The following is a 10,639-nucleotide window of genomic DNA, read 5'->3' on the forward strand; positions in this document are numbered from 1 at the left end:
AAGGGTGCATATCAAAGTGGCCACCAATGTAGTCTCTGGATTGTCTTCTTGGAGAGGTGGTAGTTACAAGAATGAATAAAGGCCCTCAATAGATGATTAGTAAGTAAGCATCAGTCCTCAGTTCTTTCTAGCTAATCTTATTTATTGGATGCTATGTAACAAACATCCTCTTTTACTTTTTGTTCTCTAGGGAATAGTAGCTTCTTGTTGGCTGAAATCTCTGGCTGGGATGCTTAGATTCCAGTCTCTTCAGGAGGTGGGTGGCTCCTGGTGGCTCCTCAGACTACACATAACAGTGAAAAATATAATAATTAAAGTTAAATGAAAAACTACTAGACTTATCTTAGTGGATTGAGACCAATCATATCCATGTAAGTCACTGACAGAAAGAAAATTTAATTTATGAGCAAAAGATCAATTATTTCTTGCTACAAAGGCTGTATAGCATTAGAAATATTTTCTTGATTTAGAAAATATTTCCTTATTAAATCCTAAGAACATATTATGGGAGTTACACAAAACTGAAAAAAATTAGCATCAATTTGTTATTGACTGTGTCATAACAAAATAGCATCTTGGAGTCAATTTCCAACACAATGGAGAGTTGGACGCCCTGTTGGAGGACAGATCTAACAACAGCAGGAGACACAGTTAATGCTATTATTCTCTTGCTTCCCAAATAAGCATAGTATAAAATATCAAGATATTTTCAGTTTTAGTTAACAAACTTTCCCCCTCTTAAAATATTAAATTGTTTATATATTTAACAAACTTTCCACAGTATATCTGTTATCTAACAAACTTTTGTGGATAGATCGATAGAGTTCAGATATACTTATATAGATATATTGTAGCAGACTCTTACTATGCCTTGGGAATCTTTATAGGATCCATATAGTCCCTTTGACTTTAATTAAATAAAGGGAATTGATAGCTCTTAAAGATAAGGTTGGGGGTGGAGCAGTAGCTCAGAGTAGGGAGTTTGCCTTGCTTGGCTGGCCCAGAATGGACATCGGATGTTCCAAATGGTCTCCATGCCAGGAACAATTTCTGCGAGCATAGCCAGGAGTAATTCTGATTATCACTAGATGTGTGTGGCCCCCCAAAAAAACCAAAACAAAACAACAACAACAAAAATAAGCTTGAATTTAGACATGTGAATAATCTGCAAGAGAAATATAAAGATATAAAGGAAATGTTTTATATTTCTATATTTTCCTTTCCTTTATCACAGGGGTCTCAAACTCGCAGCCTGTGGGCCGTTTGCAGCCCTCCTTACAACATTTTGTGGCCCGCGGCCAGCCTTCTAATATCGCAGTATTCACGATTATTCACTTACTGAATAATCACAATAAAAATCGCAATAGTAAGGAAAAAAATGACATTAAACATTCACATACCTCGAACAGTTCCGTTCAGGGTATGCAAATGTTTAATGCGATTTTTTGCGATTTTTTTCTTACTAATGCGATTTTTTATTGTGAATATTTGGTAAGCGAATAATAGCGGATACTTTGCACCTAGTGCAGACATCATTTCCACTGCTCCAGCCTGCTGTCCCTTGCATTATTGGAGGCCTAAAGGAAAGAAGGGAGAGAAGTTTATTACAGAATTAGATTTTGTCATACCTTCATCATGACTTCATCAAAGCCTGCAGTGAAGAGAAAGATTGATGATGAGCACAGAGAATTTTAGGACAAGTGGGAGATGCAGTATTTCTTTGTTGAGCACAGGGGCATCCCCACATGTCTTATTTGTCAGAGAAAGTTACAGTGCACAAGGAATACAACTCGAAACGCCATTATTCAACTAAACATGCTGAGGAATGTGCAAAATATCAAGGGAATGAGAGAGCCAAGTGGGTTGCCAGTCTTAAAACATGTCTAATGAGGCAACAAGATTTCTTCAAGAAAGCAACCAAAGAGAATGTTATATCAGTCGAATCTAGTTACAGGGTTAGTGAGATGTTTGCTAAGGCAGGGAAACAATTCACAGAAGCAGAATTTGTTAAAAAATGCATGTTATAGGCTGCAAGTATTATCTGTCTAGAAAAGAAAGGTCAGTTTAGCACAATCAGCCTTTCTGCCAACACTGTGGCAGAGTGCATTTCTGACATGTCAAGTGACATTTATCATCAACTGTGTGAGAAAGCCAAATGTTTTGATGCATACTCAGTTGCTCTTGATGAGGGCACAGATATAACAGACACTGTGCAGCTCAAAATTTATGTCCATGGTGTTTGAAGCCTCATCCCCCCATTCTTCCTAGGTAACTTGACCTTACCTGCAAGACCCCGCCCATTCCTGGGAGGGGTCTTGAAAAAGGTAGATAAGCCTTTGACACAGGGGATTAGGCGTCCTTTGGTCTTTGGCCAGCATGGAGGTCAAAGGGAAGATGGCTGACAGGAGTTAAGATGCAGGGCTAGCTAAGAATGACTGAATGCTTAAAAGGTTATGATATAGGCCACACATGTGGTGGATAGGGCATGAATAAAGTTGATGCTTTCTGATGCCTGTCTCTGGATGAGTCTGATTCCACAGTTCACCTAAACCTGGGACCCACCAGCTGAATGGGGATTGCGGAGCCAGTGGCCATGGCCTAATAATAAAGGCCTCCATCCACCTCTATCCACCACCATCATTAATTATTTAACACTACATCTGGCACTCCGAACTCTGACCTGAAACCTAGACCCAAGAAAACAGCAAATATGGTGAGATTTATGCTCTTCTGTTTGATTTTGGTTCTTTTCACATGGAGTCAGCCCAAAGTGTTTCACCACATGAAGCCATGTTCAAAGATGGCCGAGACCCCTTCTAGGGGCAAAAATATCAGTAAAACAAGGGAGTTGAAAACTTGTATCACTCCCATCCAAGACTCAGGACTGAAACTTTGTGGCCAAAAATTCTTTTTCCAAAAACCTCGGCCTCCTCAGATACTGATGAAGAGCCTTAATTGGAAAAGGTTCAGAAAGAAAAAGCTTCTACAAGCAGACTGATTTTCTGAGAATGACCTTTGGCTTGAATTTGGATTTTGACTTTGAAAATTTTGGACTGGACGTTTAGTTTGAACTCAACATCCAGACATGCCTTGCAGAGGGGGCGGGGAAGCTGCAAACAAGTTGTGTTGTGGCAGCGGAACCTGCCACCCAGAGGGGAGAAAAGGCAGCGGTGATCAGCCAACAGTGCCCGTCCTGCAGCAAAGAAGCTGCGGAAAATCTCCTAATCAACCCAGAAATGGCAACACCTGCGGCTTGGCTCTGCTATGGAAAAGCAGCAAGCCTGGAATCCACCCTCCGGATCACAAAGGTCAACAGCGTAAGGAAACCGTCTGCGGGGCCTGAGACTATGGAAGTAAACCATGTGGTGAGAACAGCGTGGGACAAATTAATCATCTGGACATTTGGTTTTAGGTGAAGAAATTTCACAATTGGTGTTGGTAATGGGAAAAAATTAGGTAGTAGTGTAAAATTTAAAAAAAAAGGAATAATAAAAGCTTAGCCCATTTAAAGATCTGATTTCTAACCGCCTGCATCTTTGTCTTCATTAAGTCATTTTCTATATAATTTAACTGTGTTTTGTTTTCTATAGTTAATATTTTCAATTGCAAAATGTATTACTGTGTATTTTAATGTACTTAGCCTGTTTTTAAAATGTATGTTATGTATTTATGCTGTAGTACTTGTGTGTAGGGAAGGTTAATAGGAACAGAAAGTTCCCCCAATATAGTTTAAAAGTATAGGAACATGAAAGTTCCGGAATAGTGCTTGGTAGAAAAGCATTAAGAAAATATTAAGTTACAGGTATATAGTATATTTTGCAGAAATGTTATGTTTTTGAAAAGGGCTGGTATGTTAATTTTCACTTTATTACATTGTTGCATGAAACTATTAACTCACCTTTGGCTAAAGGTGGAGTCAGGATTACAAAAGGTTCTTTTATATTTCAGAGAAGGGGGAGATGAAGCCTCATCCCTCCATTCTTCCTAGGTAACTTGACCTTACCTGCAAGACCCCGCCCATTCCTGGGAGGGGTCTTGGAAAAGGTAGATAAGCCTTTGACCAAGGGAATTAGGCATCTTTTGGTCTTTGGCCAGCATGGAGGTCAAAGGAAAGATGGCTGACAGGAGTTAAGATGCAGGACTAGCTAAGAATGACTGAATGCTTAAAAGGTTATGATATAGGCCACACATGTGGTGGACAGGGCATGAATAAAGCTGATGCTTCCTGATGCCTGTCTCTGGATGAGTCTGATTCCGCTGTTCACCTAAACCTGGGACCCGCCAGCTGAATGGGGTTTGTGGAGCCACGTGGCCTGGGATGGCAGAGAAAAATCCCTCCATCCATCCACCTCCATCCATCTCCATCGCTAATTATTTAATGCAACAGTGTTGATTGCAATTTTAATTTGACAGAGGAGCTGCTCACAATCATTTCAATGCATGGCCAGACCACCACTAATGAGATATTTTGGCATCTCTTTGATGCCATTGAGAATGTAGGTTTACCATGGAAGAGGTTTGTTGGAATAATAACTGATGGAGTGCCATCAATGACAGGGAGGAAAATGGACTGGTGGCACTTGTTCAGAAAAACCTTGAAGAGGAGGGTGTAGAGAAGGTCATTGTTCTTCACTGCATTATCCATCACCAGGCCCTTTGCAGTAAATGCCTGCCGTGTGACAATGTGATGTCTGTTGTTGTGAAATGCATCAACCAAATCAGATCCAGGGGCTTAAAGCACAGGAGGTTCCGTGCTTTTTTAGAGGAAATGGAGTCAGAATATGGAGATGTGCTCTATTTCACCGAGGTACGTTGGCTCAGCAGGAGAAATGTCCTGAAAAAAATTTTTGAGTTGAAAGAAGAAGTGAAAGCCTTCATGGAGAAGGATGGGAATGCTGTTTCTGAGTTGAGTGACCACAAATGGTTCATTGACTTAGCTTTTCTTGTTGACATCACACATAAGTTGAATGTACTAAACAAGATGTTACAAGGCACAGGACAGCTTATCAGTGCTGCCTATAACAACGTGAGAGCATTCTCCACAAAACTTGTGTTATGGAAATCCCAGCTCTCTCAGACAAACCTTTGCCATTTCCCAGCATGCAAGGAACCTGTGAATGCAGGCATACCATTCAGTGGTGAGAAATATGTTGATGCTACTTTTAAGCTAGAGAAGGAATTTATCACAGATTTGCACAGAGTCACTTTCCAAATTTTTGTGAACCCCTTTTCCTTTGATGTGCAAGATGCCCCTCCTGTGCTTCAAATGGAGCTCATTGATCTGCAATATAACTGATCTCAAAGCCAAGTTCAGGGAGATTAGTGGAAAAGCAAACATGCATGGGCAATTTTTGAGAGAATTGCCTCCCCCACTGCTTCCCTGATCTTTTCCGTATGTTCAAGTGCACCATGTGCCTTTTTGGGAGCACATGTTTGTGTCAAAATTTATTCTCCACATTGAACTTCAATAAGTCAAAGTACAGGTCGAGACTTAATGATGATCATCTTCAAGCCATACTGAGGGTCTCAACTGCTTCCCTCTCTAAAGCCAAATGTGGTTTAGATTGAGAGAAGAAGCGCTATCAAGTCTTCGGCAGCAAGGAATAGGCAAAAGATGACATGTTCAGAAGAACTGTTCATGATCATCACTCAATGTTCTATTCATGTTCAGAAGAAATAATTAAAACTGTTAATAATGACGTTTGAGGACTTTTTTTTTGTGAAATCCCTTATGCGGCTCTGCCTCACCCTGACTGCCTCCTGCGGCCGCCAGGTAAATTGAGTTTGAGACCCCTGCTTTATCAAATATCACTTTTATTATCAAGGTAATATAAGCTATTTTCCCACAAGTTAGGAAACTTATTTTATTTTTTTAATGAAATTGAAACCATATTCAATTTTTTCAATAGGTTTAAGATCATAAGTCAACATCAACATTGGCCAGGAGGTATCTGTGAATTACCAGGCCATTTAAAGGAGACCTTAGGTAATGACTGTAAAATATGCCCCAAACCATTCCTTTACATTCATTCCGTTCTGTAACTTTCAAATTCAAATTTAACAAAATCAATTATTTCTAAGACAGAAGTTTTTTCAAACATCTCCACCAATTATCTGTCTAGCTTAAAATTCACACATCTGCAGCCTTTATAATCACATTTTATAGATTTAACCCCTTATCTTATTAAATATATTCTAACTTGATTTCCCAAGACATTTGAAAGCAAATTGCTAATATTTTTTTCACTTTATCTCCACTTCTTTATTTTTAATGGGAATTCTAGTAAAGTGAAGGTTTCCTAGCAGCTAGCATATTAAAATAATCTCTTTTTTCCTTTTGCCCCCTATATTTCTTCTTAATCTGTATGAAGAAGGGTTCATTAGAACAAGATAAGATCGTCAATGTAGTAGTTCTCTATCTTTGATTTTTCACTAAAACAGATGACTAGTTTATCTGGGAAGAGTTATAAACCAATCCACCTAGAATTATTAAATTATCTAAGTTGTGAAAAAACTTTAGAGACAGTATATCTGTAGATATTTAACATCTTGGTTTATTAGATTTAATAACAGTAGCTAATTATTTGAGGCAAATATTCTAATATTTTTGATTAGGTATATATACCTAAATATAGGTATAAAATACCTATATTTACTGCTTCCTAAAATTTTAGATAACATTAAAGAAAACATTTAAGATCTCAAACTTTATATAAACTGAAACCCATTGATTCATTTTTAATAATTTTGTACATAGATCCAAATGTTGCTGAAGTTACATCTCTATTTGTAAAAAAGCCTAATTTCTATCTGAAATTGATTTAGGCCTGCAAGCATAAGTCCTGGAGTTCATCTCACTTAATCTTGGAGTCAGTTCCGTGTCTTTTTAAGAGTACAGTTTTTAATGCTCAAGAATTTTAGGTGTCAACAAATTTCATGTTTCCCAATAGGATATTTAGATCAAGATTTCCAAAATTTTTTTATAAACTCAGTAGCCAATTTAGCAAACTTCTAGCTTACTTTTGGACTAGCAATGTCATATTAAATAAGTAGAGCACCTAGATTTTTAAATTGTTATTTTACATAACATTGATCTCTAGTGATTTTTTGCTATTTGCCTCACTTTTTTGCTTACTTACTCAGGCCTGACCTGAAATTTTCTGCTTCTGATTCCAACCTAGCTTTAATATTCCAGTGTTTCACACACAGACAGACAAATTAACTATAAACGAAGATGGTAACTACATATGCACACATATATACACATGTGATGGATTAATTTGCTCTTACTGTAATTCTGACTCACCTACGGTGCGGGGAAAATATTTAGGTGGGGTTGAGAAAGAAAAGGATAATCCTTAGGGCAAAATTGGCCCTGTCATTCTATCGAAACTTTTTCCCACAGTTTGCCAAACTCACACACCAAACTCTGTTCCCGCCTGTTTTACATGGAAGTGGGTCAAAAAAGCACTTAATTGGTGCATAAAGTCTGCAGGTATCATAGTATAAATCCAAGATAGTGAGGTGTTATCATTATCAGTTTTCCTACTCCAAGGAAGAATTCTCTTAAATTTAGGGAGAGGATTCATTAGTGGAAACTCTGAGGGAGATAGTAAAAAAAAAAAAAAAAAAAAAAAAAACTAAATCAGTTACTATAATTACCAAAATCTAAAAATCACTTCCAGTGAGGGCAGATTTGGTTGTAAATGTTCCATAGGTTAAATTGCTACATTCACTTTCCTCAAATCAGTCAACTTTTTCCATATCCCTGTCTTTTCACATATTATAAAAACTAAGGAGTGCCACAGAGCATGGAAAATTTCTTATCTTTCAATGCACTCTTTTTTTTTTTTTTTTTTTTTTGCTATTAAGGAAGCATTGTTCCACCCAGATGACACTAGCTTTCTCTTTTTATTTTTTATTTATTTATTTTTTTGGCGTCACACCCTGCAGCACTCAGGGGTTACTCCTGGCTCTATGCTCAGATATCACCCCTGGCAGGCACAGGGGACCATATGGGATGCTGGGATTCGAACCACCGTGCTTCAGCATGAAAGGCAAATGCCTTACCTCCATGATGCACAGCTGAGAGTGGACACAGTTAAAGGTTTTTGAAGTAGGACTCTTGTCTTAAAGGGGGTTCATTTTTTCCAACAGGCTTTAACAGATATGGGCTGAGGATGTTTAAGAATGTTCTCCGCCATTATAACAGATCTTGAATTATCTTCTGACTGTGATGAATCTAAAATTAAATAAATTCAGTTGCAAGGGGACTACATCTGTAATCTGTACAGATGTCCATTCTCTGGGAGCCTTCCATAATTCCAAGATAATTTTCTTCCATTGCTTCAAATAGAAAGTCTTTTGCAAGGGCAGCTGATAACAAAGCTTCCTAACAGCATGAAATCTTTGCAGAAAGGTTTCAGTGTATTTTTTTCCTCCTGAATTGCACATTGGAGATCCGAGAAGTTAAATGCACTCCCCCTCCTTGGAAGTACTCTGGACACATTATTATCACAATTAACAAAATTCCAGAGCATTCAACCTCTGAAGTTCACTCACTTAGTTTAATTACCCTGTTGCTTCTGGGTCTTCCGGTTTTTTGGCTTCACAGATTTCAGTAGTCATCAGATACTTTTTACTGTTCCTTGTCCCTTTTCAGTTGCCAATTGCTAGGGATAAGCTCTGGGTAAAAGGGCCTGAAACAGGGAGCCTGTGAGGATCAAGAAAACAAGACAAGGGGGCCTGCTGGAGAGATAGCATCAGCGACCTTGCACCCTGCCCACCCAGAATGGAGGATGGTTCGAATACCAGCATCCCAAATGGTTCCTGAAACTGCCAGGAGCGATTTCTAGGAACAGAGTTAGGTGTAATCCCTGAGCACTGCCGGGAGTGATCCCCTTTTACCGCCCACCCCAAACAAAAGAGAAAAAGAAAAAAGAAATCAAGACAAACATAAGAGAGAAAAGCATGGGGTCAAAATGTTCACAGCATGCTGGTCTGAGAGCCCTAACTTTCCTTCACATACAGTATTATTGTTTAGAACCAGTAAACACAGGAATAAGGATAAATAGACAGTTATCTATCTATATGAATCTAACAAATAAAAAGGGTTGCTAATTCTAAATATTTGGATATTCTTTCTCTTGGAGGGGTGGCAGATATAAGTGTGCATACAAGATCTCCACCAAAAGAGTATTCTCAAAGGTGCTTCCATTCTGGTAATTAGTAATTGAGTCCCTAAGTCACCTTTCAGCATCTCCTTAGACTATCATCTTTTTTATCTAAGCATAGTTATTTCCTGGATATCTGTATATCCAAAATGATATCAAAGAGTACTTTGCTGTTTATCACTTTACTGCCGAGGAGTCTAAGTACAAATTGTGCAAAGTGAGGAAGATATTTGTGAGCACCAATGGAATCCCACACTCTTAGCGGTGCACACTACTCATACCATTTGCTATCCAGATCCTCTTATTAAGTTCAAAATAATATGCAAACTGGCAAGATTACAGATTTCATCAAATTTGACTCCTGTACCTGAGCATGGTGTTTGAAGGTGCTCATCAGATTAGAATTAGTGTGATAATCAACAGAGACATCTTGGTTAATTTGATGTGGCCCATGTGAAAAGTGTCAGGAGCAATACCTTTGACATCTTCCTCTTCAACATTTTGTGATGAGCAAGAACAACACACATGGAACTTCATTTTTGCTGAAGAGTGATGAAAAATTGGCACTCAAGCAGAACAGGGAAGACTTTTTAGTGGAGTGGTAGCAAAATAACAACAGAAGGATATTAGGGGACAAGCTTGGATGATGTAGGGTCTACTGCTTAAATAAAGCTGGTAAAATATAAAAAAAAAAAGTATTAACTCCACTCTTCTTCATCATTGACGACTTGACAACTACCTTTTCATTTTCTTAATATAAAGTTGCTCTAGTTATTTCATATATATTGACTTATAATGAAATAATATTTGTACAATCATGTAGAACTTTTTCACTTAGTATATATTTAGAGGGGAACCATTTTGTAATATGTCAATTTCTTCCTTATACCTGATTATTAATTTAAAAAAGTAAATGACATTGTATAATTAAAAAAAGAAAAAATAACAATAAAACAGTATCTGCAATCTAACCTAAAAAATCTCACTCCTATGTTCCTATCTAATGAGCAGAAAAAAACCCCACTGAATTATAAATTATTTGCATAATTATAATCATTCTAGAGCTGCTTATGATAGCCACAACGTGAAAAATACCAAGTGTCGAATTATTGCAGAAGTCTAAATGAAGAAAAATTATTACATATGGACAATAAAATAACACTCAGTTATAAGGAAAGGTAAAGTATTGCCCTTTGCAATGATATGGATAAAATTGAAAGCTGTCATGCTAAACAAATGTTAGAAGTGCAACAAATATTATATGATTTTACTCATAGAAAAGCAAATCGACAGATAGTAAAAAGAAAAACAAGCTTTGAATTAATATTGCTGGAATGAAAGAAAGATAAAAAAGTTTCTAGAACATGATGGAGGTAATTGTACTTTGAGGGCAGGTAAAATCTGGTAACATCCAGATAACATAAGAAGGTTAAGCCTTAAAACATATGTAGAACAAACATACCTAA

General features: G+C 37.6%; 1 pseudogene; it reads left to right on the forward strand.

The window, feature by feature from the left end:
- Nucleotides 1–9,544, forward strand: part of LOC126011815 (40S ribosomal protein S4-like) — an 81,435-nt pseudogene extending 71,891 nt beyond the window's left edge.
- Nucleotides 9,545–10,639: the final 1,095 nt, after the last annotated feature.

The sequence above is a fragment of the Suncus etruscus genome, chromosome 6 (assembly GCF_024139225.1).
Source record: "Suncus etruscus isolate mSunEtr1 chromosome 6, mSunEtr1.pri.cur, whole genome shotgun sequence".
Taxonomy (NCBI): domain Eukaryota; kingdom Metazoa; phylum Chordata; class Mammalia; order Eulipotyphla; family Soricidae; genus Suncus; species Suncus etruscus.